We start from the raw sequence: 11,728 nt of genomic DNA, 5'->3' as shown, positions 1-11,728 counted from the left end.
AAAAAAAAAAAAAAAAAAAAGATGCATAGAATGGATTAAAAAGGAACCAGACAGTTCAGTAATAGTCGGAGGCATCAACATCCCTATATTCCATAATGGATCAAAATCTAGACAAAATCAGGAAGGTCTTAGACAGCACTATGGCCCAACTGGACCTCAGACATCGAGAAATACTCAATAATGGCAAAACACTTGCTTTTAGTTAAGAGGCCCCTGCAGTTCTGTGTGTGTGGAAGTTGCATCCATGAGGACGCTAATGTCATCCGTGACGCACTGGTTTCAGGCGCACGTAGAACGCAGGAGTTGGGTCAGGGAGGCTGGGCCAGTGTGAGAACAGGGCGAGCGAAGCTGGAGAAACCAGGAACGCGGACCACTGAGGACGGCCACAGGCAGACGGCCCTGAGCACTGCGGCCAGCCTCGCCAGAGCGGCAGGGCCACTTGAGCCTTTGCAGCTCATGTTTTGCCACCACTTGGCCCAGGTGCTGGACACAGAGCCACAGGTTTAGGGTTTGTCCTTCTGGGTTTTGATCCGATTCCTTTCTCCCTGTTTCTCCCTTTCAGAATAGGAATCTCTTGCAGTATTTAACTTTCTTTTTTATTTTTACAGGGGCTCACAACTAAGAATTTGCCTAAAGTCTCAGAGGAGACTTTGGACTTGGACTTTTCAACAACGCTAGAACTGTTAAAACTTTGGCAATTCTTAGAGATGGGCTGAATGCATTTTGCGTAAAGAAATGGATATGAGTCTCTGGGAGCCAGGGGCAGAATGTTACGGATTAGACCCAAAATGTTCTCTGAGAGTCCTGTGAGTGGGGTGCTGTGGCTGACATGCTGTCAAGCGTGAGGTCACAAATGGCAGGTTACTAGGAGTGGCTGGAATGGCATATTCTTGTCCCTGGCTCCCCTGACTCGCTCCACTTCTGGCCGCCAAAACCTGAGCAGCCCTTCTCCCCCACACTCCTCTGCCCATCTGCCTTGGACCTGGTCGACTGGACTAAACTGTGAGCCAAAATAAACCTCTCCACCTTTCATCGGTGGCTGTCAGGTGTCTTTCCCGGCAATGAGAAGGTGACTTCTCACCCATTCTTTACCAGGGCACACATTTTTCAAGAGAGACGCTTGAGGCCGAGTCAGCCTCAGTAAATGCAAAAGGATGGAAAGGTACAGCAATGTTCTCCAGCCGTGTTCTGAGAAACCAGTGTGTCAGAAAATTCACAAGGGGCTCTCTGGGGGAACTGCCCATACAAAGCATGAGACCACACTCTGTCCCCGCCACACACAGGTCTATGGCAGACAGGCCCACTGGGTCCCCACACTCCTGTCCAGATCAGGCAGCAGGCACCAGGCTGGACCCACAGTCAGGTCCTGGCCTGGACAGCTCTGGGGAAACTGCTTCTGTGCTAGACCCAGGCCCACACACAGTCCAAGACGCGACAGAACGTACTCCCGATACAGAAGACCCTGAAATTGCAATTCGCCTGGGCTTTCCCAGAATGTGCATGCAAGCAGCTCCACACAAATCTCCAAGAAGCACTCACTAACTTTCTCGAACAAATACTGAGATGGAGCATTTTTTGAAAGCAATAGAAGGCATGAACCCAAATGGAAAATTTAGAGTTGAGAAACAGAGCAAAACAGACTCCACGACTGAGAAATGGAAGCAGAAAGAGCTCTCCTGAGGTGGTTCTGTCTGGATGGGGAGGGGAGGTTTGGCCAGGCAGGGTGTGGCTCGGTGGGTGGGAGGGCAGCTCATCTCCCCCGAGAGCAGACCCACCAGGGCAGCCAGGCTGGGTCAGGCCATCCGCACAGGGCCTCAGCCCTCAGGAGGAGACTGGAGTCAGGCGGGTGCAGCTCCCTGCTTTATGTGGCAGCTGTGCTCAGACACCAGATGGTAGGTGGCACTGTCCTGCGAGCACACTGTCTCTGGCACCCCAGTGGAGCCTGCAGAAGGCATGGGGAAGTGAGCTAGGACGAAGATGAGGACAAGCACCCAGCAGGAAGCACGTCATGGCAGGCAGTGACCGCGGAGAGCCTCCGGGACCGTGGAGGAGGCTGCAGGACCCTAAGCAACACCCAGCCCTCAGCCACTCGATTTGGGACCTGCAGCCAAGAGCCCAGGTCAGCCTACACACAGGTGGGGATGGCAGATTGGCACTGCCCTAACTTCTTCAAAATGGCAGAAATCCCTAACCGTAACTACTTTTAACTAAAATGCCCTGGTGGGGCCAGGACAGAGGCAGCATCCTGACAAACGGGGAGACACAGAGGAGCTGTGCCAGCAGAGCCGACAGCCATGCATACCCTGGCCCCACAGTGTGGGCAGGAAGATGGGCCAGTTTCATGTTTCTAAGTGAAGATTTTGGCCACCAGCAAAAAAAGAAAGGGTAGGGGGCAAGCAGATTCTCAAGTAGCTGAGTGAGGTCACCCTGGGGTTGCTGGGATCTCGAAAGGAGAAACCCCAGAGAAGCCCCGGATGTCACACTCCATCCCGGCTGGTGAAGGCCACAGACGGGAGCCTGGCATCAGCCCGGCCACGGAGAGCCATCGGGCCCTCGTGGTGCCATTGACAACGTGCCCCACCCGGCCCCAGGAGAAGAGTGCAGAGCACCTGCTCCCCCACAGGGTCAGCCCCAGGACCACCCGGGAAGGGAAGTACCCCCGAAGCCACTCTGGCTGTCCTTAGCTAAGGGGGACATAGGAGCACATGTGACTCCCCAGCCAGTCATGGCACGGGCTCACAAGAGGCTGAAAACCTCCTCAAAACTCACCACAGCCCATTTGTAGCAGTTCCTCCTACTGGGAACCTCATGTCCAGCCAAGAAAGTGACAGGGCAAAAGGAAGATACAACAGACTCAATTGTGGCTGGAAGCTGGCGCCAACCCTAACCAAGGTGCTCATGTGTCTGATCCAGGCCACAGGTGGGCAGAAGAAACTTTTTACAAAATCCAACACCCTTTCTGACATTAGCTCAAACAAAAATCCTAAGGAAGCCGAGCACAGTGGTGCACACGAGCACTCGAGGCTGAGGCAGGAGGATTGCCAGGAGCTTGAGGCCAGCCAGGGCTACACAGTAAGAACCTGTCTCAAAAAAAAGTTTGAAGGAAAATAGGTACAGAAGACCTAATTGTTCAGTAAAAGCCATTTGTGACAAACTTACTGCCAACAAAATGTTACATGGTGAAAAGCTGAAAGCTTTCCCTCCAAAATCAGTAACAGGACAAGGATGTGTCCTGTTGAACATGGTACTTGAAACATTAGCCAGAGCGGTCAGACAAGAGGAACAAATTTTTTTAAAAAGGGGGGATACATATAATGAAGGAAGAAGTCAAATTAGTTTTTGAGATGACATGATCCTTTACATCGAAGATCAAGAAAAATCCTACCAAAAGACTCCTAGAATAACCAAATTCAGCAATGTAGCCAGATACAAATTCAGTACCCAAAGTCCATAGCATTTTTGTACATTAACAATGAACTCACTGAAAAAAAATTAGGTAAACAATAATATTCACAAAAGCAAATTAAATACCTAGGAATTGAGCTAACCAAAGAATGAAAGCCCTCTTCAACGAAAATGACAATACCCTGAAAAGAGAATGAAGAGGAAAGACATCAGAAAATGAAAAGACATCCCGCTCCTGGATAGGCAGAATCAATAGTATCAAAATGGCCATACAGTAAGACATTGGCTTGTGAGTGTAATTCATCCTGAAGACATTCTTATAATCTAAGGTACATGTATATCAAAATGAATTTTCCCATAAGAAATAATGGAAACTCAGATGATTGATTTCACAACCCCAAAAATATTCATATAAAATTGATTACAATACTGTAATGTAATACAAAATAATAAAACACAAAATATAAAGAAAAATAAACAACTTGCATTTACCTCTGAAAGTGTTCATGGCTGGTGTGAGGCGAGAGACGAGGGAGGAAAGTTATTGTATAGGGTGACTTTCACTCACTAATGGAATCTTTTTCTTTTTGTACAACTTTAATAAGGGCTATCCAATGCTTTTGCCTCCTTTTGAGGCTTTTGCAGAAATGTGACACTGCACTGTTCTTAAACAGATTCACTGCACTGCTGCAGCCTTATTTGGGTGGTGCCCTTCTATAAAATTTTTCAGATTACCACACTGCACACCTCCCTAATCTCATTTGAAGTGAGGGATTCCCCCACCTTTTTCTCCTCCTCTGCAGAAGAGATCTCTTCCATCGCCTCTTGCTGTCAGGATATGATCACCCACAATCGCAGAGCAAAAAGAGAGATGGAGAGGGAGAAAGAACCACTGTCTCAGTTGTGATCATGTGATGTTCAGCATCAGGTACTACTCGTATTGTGAGACGTCACTCATCTTTCAACTTAAAATTTATTACAAATGTTTGCAGAACGCTCACAGAACAAGTTACTCAGAATCCAAGGTTTGCTGTACTTCCAAAACTGACATCTAGATTTAAAGCTATCACAATCAAAATATCAACAACATTCCTCACAGGACTAGAGAAAACAATCTTGAAATTCATAAGGAACCAGGAGAGACCCAAAGTAGCAAAAGCAGTCATGGTTAACAAGAACAAAGCAGGAGGGATTGTAATCTCAGAGTTCAGGTTATATTACAAAGCTACAGTGATAAGAACAGCACGTTACTGGCACAAAAACAGATATGTGGATCAATGGAACAGAACAGCGGACCCAGAAACCACCCCAGGCACATGCAGCCACCAGATTACAGGCATGTGCCACTATCCCCATCTGGAAGATCTCCTCTTGGCAAACAGTGCTGGGCAAACTGGCTATCCATATGCACAAGATTGAATCTAGATCCCTGTATCCCACCATGTAATTAAAATTAAAATAGGTCAAAAATCTAAATGTTAAACACTTACTTTGCTGGAAGATAAAATAGATAAAACTCTTGAAGACACAGGCACAGGCCAGGGCCATATGAACAGAACCACAATTGCAAAAGAAATTAGCAACAAGAATCAAACAACAACCAGTGTGGTGCACACCTGCAATCCCAGCACCCAAAAGTTTGAGGCAGGAGGATTGCTGTGAGTTTGAGGACACCACGGACAATATAGTGAGTTTAAGATCAGCCCGAATTATGTGGCAAGACTCAAACAAAATTAACGAATGTGATATCAAATCAAAAAGCTGTTTGCATAACAGAGGAAACAACAGGGTGAAGAGAAAATCTATAGAATGGGAAAAAATTTTAGCCAGCTATTCCTCAGATAGAGGACTAATGTCCAGAATATATAAAGAACTCAAAAAAGTTGAACCCCTCAAAATAAAAGAGCCAATCAAAAAATGGCAATTGAAATGAATACGTGTCTTAGAAGAGGTCCAAAGGGTCAATAAATAAATGAAAAAATGTTCAACATCACTGGCTATTAAATAAATGTGAATTAAAACACTGAGATGCCATATTACTCCTAAAAGAATAGCAAATTCTGAAGAGGCTGTGGGGGGAAAGGAGCCCTTCTACATGCTGGTGGCAGTGCACACTAACTAGTATAGCCACTGTGGAAATCCGTATAGAGACTCCTCAAAAAACTAAGACTAGTAATTCCATTTGACCTGGGTATTTCCCTTGTAAGCATCTTCCTAAAAGAGCTAAAGACGTCACGTTACAGTGATCATTGCGTACCCATGTTTATAGCACCATGACTCATAAAACTTATAAGCAGCTTATGTGTCCATCGACAGACGAATGGATAAAGAAAATGTGGAATTTACATACAGTGGAGCACTGCTCTGCCATAGAGAAGGGTAAGCTTGAGTCATTTGTAGGAAAATGGATGCACCCTGAGACCATAATGGTAACTGAAACAAATCAGATTGCACAAGTATTGCATGATTTCTCTTATATGAGAAGCCCAAAGTACTAATAAAGAATAAGATTTAAAAATAGATAAGGGGCTGAGGATTTAACTCAGCGGTTTGGTGGCCTGCCTTGCAAGCACAAGGACCCGAGTTCAATCCCCGGTACCAAAAAAAAAAAAAGATAATAAGGAGATGGATCTTTTGCGAAAGGTAATGGTACCAAAAGATGGAGGAAAGGGCATAAAAAAGGAATTAAGAGGTGTTATGTACATGTACCAACTCCCCATGAGAAACATAATCGTTATGTACTGCAAACATGCACTAATAAACAAAATCAATGTAATTCTGGAAATGAAGGACCAAAGAGCTATTAGCATAGAAAACAACAGCAAGCTGACAGAAGTGCTTCTGAATCTGTAATCACTTTCAGTGGCTTAGCCTCTCCAGTCAAAGTCAGGGATGGCCAAGTGGATGAAAACACAGAGCAGCCACATACCGTGTACGAGCCACTCACTTTAGATCGGACACAGATGTGCTGGCACCGAATGCGTGAAAGGAGTCCATGGACAGTTCCGAACACTGCTGCCTAAAAAACGCCAGACAGTAAGTCTTAACAGGTGAAGAGATGCAAAGTAGATATTATAAAACCAACAAAAGGTTCAGTACAGCAGGAAGATCAAAACCATAAACATCTATGTACCTAATAGGTACATATATGAAGTAAAATATATGAAGTAAAATGAACAGAATGAGCTGGGTGTGGTGGCACACACCTGTAATCCCAGCACTTGGGAGACTGAGGCAGGAGGATTGCCACCATGTGGCCGCCATGCCTGGCTAGTCATCTTTAAGAGTTACCAAAGTCCAGGGCCGGGATTTAGCTCAGTGGTTCCACTGCTGCCTCGCAAACACAAGGTCCCAAGTTCAATCCCTGGTACAAAAAAACAAATGCTCGGGGAAAGCTGGAGTCTATGTGCAGAAGAGTGACTGTGGGCCTCAGGGACGCAAGCTCTGTCTTAGAAATGCATTCAGGTGAGCAGTGAAGGAGCCAGGGCTGCGGGGCCAGGGAGGCCTTGGGACGCTGGAGCCAAGGGAGCCAACCCAAGCTCTGTGGAGGCAGAGGCTGCTCCACCCAGGAGCCCTCAGCCAGAGGCACAGAGTGGCTCATACAGGCCAGCGGGGACCCCTGCTCAAGTCCCCATGCTAGACACTGGAAGGCCACCAAGCAGGGGAGACGGCTCCAGGGCCGGCTCAAGGGAGGCTGGCCTTGCTCCCTATTCAATGGCCGGGCAGAGCCGTGCTTTCCAGGACCTCAGGAGAAGCTAACCTGACGGGGACCCATGTGTCTAGAGAACCCACTTCCCCAGGAGCCAGAGAGGCTCTGGCAGACCTGAGCGACTTGGACAAACCATGAGTGGAGCACGTGAAGTGTCAGGGAGCCACAGCAGGGACGCTTGGGCAGAGGGCCAAGGGCCAAGCGTGTGAGCCTTGTGCCTGCCTCACTGGGTGCTGCCGGAGCAGGTCAGGGGCAGGCCCGCTTCGGTCCTGGGGGCTCGACCGAGGGTGTCCCTCCATCAGAAAGTGGTACCCTAACAGAGGAGGACACGTGCGCCTGGCCGCCAGCACCCCGTCAAGGACCCAGCTGCTTCCCTCATGGGGTGCAGCTTGCCTGCAAGTGAGGCCCAGTGCTGTTCCCCTACTGACATCTGAAACCTATGGGCCTGGTGGGCCCCAGGGCAGCAGCCTAGTTAGCTGTGTGGCAACCTCAAAGCACAGAAGGGAGGAGACCACACTCGTGCAGGGTGGCAACCGTCCCTATGTGGAACACGCCATTTACGTCTGCCCTGGGCGTGCACAGGTGACATGCATCTGGGCCGGCCGGAGCCCAGGAAGCTGCCTTCCCTGAGAAAGTCGAGGTACCAGGCAGCCGGGGATGTGCTTAAACCACAGCTGCAGCGCAGGCATAGAGCGGGCAGTGCTCCCTGCCCACGCCCTCTCTAGGGGAAGAGGCCAGGTGAGTAACTGCCCATCCCTGCCACTGCTTCCCTCAGAGCAGGTCACCCACGCGGGCTTGGGGATCTTAGCTGACTGGGATCCTGCAGCCTCCCAGACAGACCACTACTGGCCATGGGGTGGGGCCTAGGCCTCAGCTGGACATCCTGCCAGCCACCCAAAATGCCCGATCCACAATGGCACCACGCCGGCCCCACACCAGCCTTGGAGTCTCTGACCACTGTAGCTCAGTACCTGACAGATGCACAGCACCCCTGGAGGAGGGCAGGGGCCTGGCACGGCTGTGAAGCTTTGGGGAGTTTCGCGGGCAGGCAGGACACAAATGCTATCCGGGAGGTCACTGGGACCTGGTGAGACAGCCTGTGCCCGCGAATGTGACTGCAGCGACCGTGGACTTGGGGTCTGGGTGCATGCTCCTCCCACCTGGCTCACACAGCTGGATAAAGTGGGGACCACGGGCGGTAGGATGGAAGCACTGAGGCTGACAGCTGTGTTCCCAGCAACCCAGAGGTTACTGGGAGCCCGAGGGCTACACCTGGCCGGCCGGTTCCCCAGGGCTCTGGGCCATCAGGTGGGAGCCATCACCAGCCCGCGCCCGTGATGGGAAAGACGGCAGGTGCCGTGAAGGGCTGGCTGGGCCCTCCCTGTGCCCCTTCACACGTACAGAAGCAGCTGTACACCCGCACCAGCGTGCATCCTACCCGTACCCTGCCACACACGCCATGCACGCTGTCCTGTGGCTGCTGTCCTCCCAAACTGTGAAGCCAGTGAGTGCTGGAGGGAACACCACACCCCTGAAGGTGCTGGCACAGCTGTGGCACTGCTGGGCACGGGCAGGAATGGATGACAGTGGTGACACGGATGCAGATGGGCACAGATGAAGGCAGAGCCCTTCGAGGTGGCGCGGAATGGCAGAGAACTTTGGAGGCCTGGCCCTGCGGAGGGCACACGGGGCCAGGGGCACGGGCCAGGGCTTGGTGGGCACAGTGGAGCCGACAGATGTGGAAGGAGAGGTAGGAGAGGACACAGAATGGCCCCGAGCTGCCCACAGGCTGCTCCGTCCCCAGATAACCAGGCCGATGTCATCACAAGTTTGTCCTCAGACACCAGAGCTGTCCACTGGGCACACGTGAAGTTTGGGAACAGGGCCCAGTGGCAGCAAAGGCTGCATCTCCATCACTTTCCCAGCAGGGACACGAATGGCACCTACAACCAGAGGAGGGGAGGTTATCAAGCTTCTAGTTCACAGGTCCAAGTACTTGCATGGTTGCTGGCTCCACAGGAGGAGTGGCCCGGCAGAGGAAAGCTCCCCAGGAGGAGGGAGGCGCCCTCCAGTGGCCAGTCAGCCACAAGCACACCGCTACCCAGCAGATCAGAACGCACCCGGGATCCAACCACTTTCCCAAAGCCCCTCCTCGGAGGGCGAGATTCTGGGGGACAACGCAGCTCTAAACCACAACAGGCCACAAGTGTCCCGTGTTCTGACTCCACACACTCCAGGCGCGCGGCCCAGTGGCTGCATGCATTACGGGCAGGGGTGTGGCCGATGTGCCCCTCAGGCCTGGCAGCTGTGAGGGCTGCACATTGCGTTCACCTGTGTGGACACCGTCACGGCCCTCTTGCAAGGGTCTCCAGAAACAGGCCACAGGAGGCCGCCGTTAGAGGAATATTCAGCTCATGCTTAGGGTCGGTACCTCGGAGAAGTGACTGTCACAACGATGGCATGCAATGGTACCCTCCCCTCCCCACAACCCCAGAAGAGGGCTGGTTTAAGTGGCTCAAAGCAATAGTTAAAAGGCTGACATGAAGGCACCTGCATGGTTGGGCTCCTTCCCCCAGGACCCCACTCCACACAGGCCACAGCCACCGCAGCCTGGCAGAGCCAGACAGTGAGTCCCCACTTCAGAAGATACCACTGCTGGGGCTGCAGGGCACAGTCAGACCCAGCCGGCACAGAGCTGGGTGCTTCCTTCCCCGTGGCTGGCGTTTATAACGCTGGAGAGCACCACACAGGCTGAGGGGAAGTGTCACCAACGGTCCACTGCCAGAGTACCAGGCAGAATGTGCTTACCAGGGCAGTAATAGCACAGCTTGTCTGGATGCAACCACCTGCCTCCCCTCTGACCTGCTCCGAGGGAGGGAACCTGACAGGACACTGCAGCCAGGACAAAGATCTGCAGCTGTGGAGGTCACAGGCCACAGCAGGGAAGCCACTGCTGCTGGGACACAGGGCACCAGGGAATCTGCCACCTGAATGGCTGTGCCTGTCCAGCCAGGCATGCACACCCTGCAACATCTACACTTGTCCCCCAAGTCGGGGTAACTTCACGAGGACCCTGGAACAAGGGGCACCTTCCTCATCGGATGCACCTCCCGGCGGTTCCATTCCAGAGAAGTCACAACAAGAGCAAGAAACCAGGCAGGCGAGCCCTGACCCGGGTGCCTGAGAGGTGGGACGGAGCACCGGATGGGACTGGACCTGGACAGCGGGACACTCCCCTCCCCAGCACGTGGATGGCCGCCCGGCACCTGTGTGCACAATACATGGGCAAGGAGTCACGGCCAGAACGGGATGCAAGGTGGCATCTACCAGCACGGAGCGTCCAGCATTCCAGTACAGGGTCATTGTGCAGGGCTCACCAGGCCACCCTCACCTTGCGCTGGGCCAGCAGACACTCCGTGCTGGCTTTTCTGCACGGTCTGTGACTCCTGCCTGCTGGTCCCAGAGCCTGGCATGGCAGGACAGCCCTTGACCACATTATTGCCCAGGCAGAGGCGCTAGATTCCTTCCTTCAGTCACAAGCTCTCACCACGGGAGGGACTTGACCAATGGCCAAGCTGCCAGGAGCCTGGCCGGGGGGTGGGGGTCAGCCCCGAAAGCTGCCCGCTGCTCTGGAAGGGAGCCTGACACTCAGTCACGGGCCAAGCTGCACGTGTCGGAGTTGTTCTGACGCATTTCTTCCACGTCTCAGAAATTTACACAACACCCCCGAGGGTGCCCCTTGATAGAGGCATGAATAAGCCACACAATGGAAAATCTTTTGGCCCTGAAGAGGAAGTCCGTCCGGCATAGGCCCCCAAATGGATGGAGGCCTCTGGCCAGGCAGGGCAATTGAAAGGGCAAGTGCCACGTGGAGCCTCCTCCGTGAGACGCAAGTACTCTGTCCTGGAAACCAGAGACGGACAATGGGGCGGCGTTTGCCAGGCTGGGAGTTGTGTGCTGGGGACAGAGTTTCCACTTCACACACAGAGGGCAGTGGTGTCCGCCATGCGTCACAGGCGGACTTCGTGCCACTGAGTTGGTGTGAAGAGGGCAAGATGAACGCGGTCACAGTGAGGCAACTGTGGGCAGGACTGGGGCGGGCAAATGGGCACCGCAAGCAAAAACCTCACCTGGCGGGGGCCCAGACCTCAGGTGGCAGACAGGCTCCTGGTCCGCCTTCACAGAGGATCCGTGTCGTGACAGGGAAAGCTGGAGCGCAGGTGGGGCCCAGGCAGGTGTGGTGATGCACACCTGCGATCCCAGAACCGGGAGGCTGAGGGAGGAGGGGCACAAACTCAAGCCCAGCCCGGGCAATTTATCCAGACCCTGTATTTAAAAATACATTTTAAAAGGGCTAGGGATGTAGTTCAGGGTTCAGCCCCAGTAAAACACGCACGCACACACGAGTGGCTGGACGACAGCCCTGTAAATCAAGGTGGACGTACTTAACGCCACTCAGTTGTTCAGTTATTAATGGGTAAGCAAGTAATTTTGTGCTACGCATATTCTGCAATGAGTTAAAGAATGAAAGCTACGCTAACGGTGCCGGGGGGTGGACGGGACAGGAGGGCAGCCCGGGGTGGGGCCGGTGGATGCTGGCGGCGCTGCCCGAGG

Source organism: Fukomys damarensis, unplaced genomic scaffold, assembly GCF_012274545.1.
Source record: "Fukomys damarensis isolate Sample0158 unplaced genomic scaffold, DMR_v1.0_HiC HiC_scaffold_32, whole genome shotgun sequence".
NCBI lineage: Eukaryota > Metazoa > Chordata > Mammalia > Rodentia > Bathyergidae > Fukomys > Fukomys damarensis.
This window is presented reverse-complemented; position numbering follows the sequence as displayed.